A 3,543-nucleotide genomic window follows, 5' to 3' on the forward strand; every position below is an offset into this window, starting at 1 on the left:
CCCCACTCAATCTTTTTTCTTCACATCTTTTAATTATATTTATCTTAGTCACACCAAATATTATCATACATTAATTATTCCAAAGATATACTTTTGCCGACCTTTCTTTTTAGCCAAGTTGTACTATGAAGCATCACTAAGATCGGCCATCGTAGCAATACGTATCAATAGCAACCAATAATCAGCAGTCAATTCCTGTTTTTCTATTACAAATCAATCTCCTAGAAAAAACATTAGCAATCAGAGTTCTTTAGAAGTTTGTCTCTATCGATCAAAGATTATCAAATACAATGACAATTGATGCTCTTCCCATGTCTCTTCTGTATGTTGTCAATAGCAAAGAGCAATTTAGTCAATAGCACTATTCCTTATTCCACTGACTGGTACATTACATATTACAATATGCGCGCGGATGACCAAACCCCTGAATAATGTCATCATCAGTCATCCAAGCATAATTTTACGTACATTGTAGCTGGCATGAAATTCAAAACAAAATTGTACGTAAAAACTAAGTTTACATACCCTTGATGTTCTCCCAGGGAAGCTACAATATACAAAACAACTTCCAGTCTTTATCAGTTATCATTTGTCAAGAAATGAAGAGGCAGCACATCCAGCAGTCAAATCATCTGGCGCTTTTCAAGCTCCGCCACCAGCTAGTTTTGGGAGGAAATGGCTTTCTGTGACAATACAGAGATAAGAATGCTCTATGCATTGAGAATTCACATATCTTCTATTATCAATGTCAGATTATATTTACGTGTGCCTCTACAATTATCTAAAAATTAAACCCAATAATTAGTTAAGCCATATCCTTTACATAAATTCTAAAAACAGATTCTATCCGGTGGTAGTAGCTCATTCCGTTGACATAATTTATTCTCTCTTCTTCTCTCTTTAGATGAAAGGTCCTATGTTGATGACTTTGTTACTGAACTTTCCCACACACTTATATCCCCAGTGACTATGGTCTAGTGAATAGGCATTGACCCGGAACTTGACAAAAAGTGGTGTGCAACACATACATCACTTTGACGAGAATACGAGATGCCGCCAAGCTTATTTTGTGGTGACTTGTATTTACGTGCCCCTGTTGACTTAAGATAAAGAAAACAGAGTGAAAAGGAAAAAAAAAGGGGAGCAAAAACTATCTCTTTAAATTATATCAATGAAGTACAACAATGAAAAAAGTCTAATCAAGGAAGAAAACACGAATAGAACCTGGTTTGTTGAAGTTGTTGTATATGTACTTTGGAATATTTAGAAACATAGAAGAAATTGCTTGATCTTTGAGGGGAATGTGCCTTCCATTGCACACTGAAAGATTATGTTTAAGAAGGATCTTTATTTTATCTCTTTTAGAGTTGAGCAATAACACATAGATTCTCTTGTCCTGTAGTTGACCTCTTTGTAATTCTTCTTTCATCTTCTTGTATATTACCATGCAAGCCCCTCTGACCAATATATTTACTTCTTTCAAAATAAATATATAATCTTATAACAGTTCTCTATATGATTGTAATATATTTACTTCTTTCAAAATAAATATAAATGGGTATTGTTGAATCTCCAGAAAAATACCTTTAGAAATACTATTATCTCTTTTCCCTTTTTGATTTTTCTTCAACATAACTATTCTTTTTTTTTCAGCCTTTTATATTTTGGCACTGATGGATGAATAAAGCCCAACAAATGTTATGTTACTTCTTTTCAGTTGGCAATAAGATTATGGAAACCACCAAGAGTACCACCAGCATGTAAACACCACGCTGCAAAACTTTCTTCTAAAGCTATCTCTGCATCAGGAACTTCCTCGGATCCATCGCGTCCTCGTCAGACAGAAGCTGAGGAAGTAACTAAGCCAGAATTAGAAGAATTTAATTGAATATGTGGCAAGGCATGGATTACTGGGAATGGTAGAAAAGGTAATATGAACAAAAAATACATGACACACACCTGCGTTGTTGTAGAAACACTGATCCTAGTCTTATATTTTATTCATAATACTGCACTTTTCTTCTTGCATATTTCTCAAACAAATGAAAGATGTCTGCATAAGTCGCATTAGTGAATTCTTGACAAATATTCTGTATAGGCAATTGGCCTATTGGACAAATAGGCTGGCAGGTCTAGAATCTGCACCGAAGGGCATATGTTGGACAAATAAGCAGGCTACATGTTCTTAAGACTGAAAAGGGCATGCACATTAGATGTAATTAAACTTTGTCACATTTTGATGAAAAAGAACATCGGGAACGCATCCATGTAGTACTTGTTTTCTCATGGCGCTCATGGATGGACACTTGCTAAATCAAATTCAATAGTACACCACCATCCAAAACGTGTGAAAATATCTTAACTCGATACTCAATTTGTCATTCATACATGACAACGGAAAAATGGATGTTGCTAGCGTTTTCTCGTCTTCTTCTCCACAACGGCGCTCCTTCTCCACCATGTGCTCCTCCTACCCCATCCCACCCCTCCATGCTCGGACCATCATGGTGTCGTCCTTCTCGTTCATCCCAGCACGGTGTCACTATTGAAAATATGCCCTAGAGGCAATAATAAAATGATTATTATTATATTTCCTTGTTCATGATAATTGTCTATTGCTCATGCTATAATTGTATTGACCGGAAACCGTACTACATGTGCGTTAATACATAGACCACAACATGTCCCTAGTGAGCCTCTAGTTGACTAGCTTGTTGATCAACAGATGGTTATGGTTTCCTGACCATGGGCATTGGATGTCATTGATAACGGGATCACATCATTAGGAGAATGATGTGATGGACAAGACACAATCCTAAGCATAGCACAAGATCGTGTAGTTCGTTTTCTAAAGCTTTTCTAATGTCAAGTATCATTTCCTTAGACCATGAGATTGTGCAATTGCCGGATACCATAGGAATGCTTTGGGTGTACCAAACGTCACAACGTAATTGGGTAGCTATAAAGGTGCATTACAGGTATCTCCGAAACTGTCTGTTGGGTTGGCACGAATCGAGACTGGGATTTGTCACTCCGTATGACGAAGAGGTATCTCTGGGCCCACTCGATAATGCATCATCATAATGAGCTCAATGTGACTAAGTAGTTGGTCACGGGATCATGCATTACGGAACGAGTAAAGTGACTTGCCGGTAATGAGATTGAACGAGGTATTGAGATACCGACGATCGAATCTCGGGCAAGTAACGTACCGATTGACAAAGGGAATTGTATACGGGATTGCTTGAATCCTCGACATCGTGGTTCATCCAATGAGATCATCGTGTAACATGTGGGAGCCAACATGGGTATCCAGATCCCGCTATTGGTTATTGGCTGGAGAACTGTCTCGGTCATGTCTGCATGATTCCCGAACCCGTAGGGTCTACACACTTAAGGTTCGGTGACGCTAGAATTGTTATGGGAAATAGTATGTGGTTACCGAATGTTGTTCGGAGTCCCGGATGAGATCCCGGACGTCACGAGGAGTTCCAGAATGGTTTGGAGGTGAAGATTTATATATGGGAAGTCATCATACGGTCA

Source organism: Triticum dicoccoides, chromosome 2B (genome assembly GCF_002162155.2).
Source record: "Triticum dicoccoides isolate Atlit2015 ecotype Zavitan chromosome 2B, WEW_v2.0, whole genome shotgun sequence".
Taxonomy (NCBI): Eukaryota; Viridiplantae; Streptophyta; class Magnoliopsida; order Poales; family Poaceae; genus Triticum; species Triticum dicoccoides.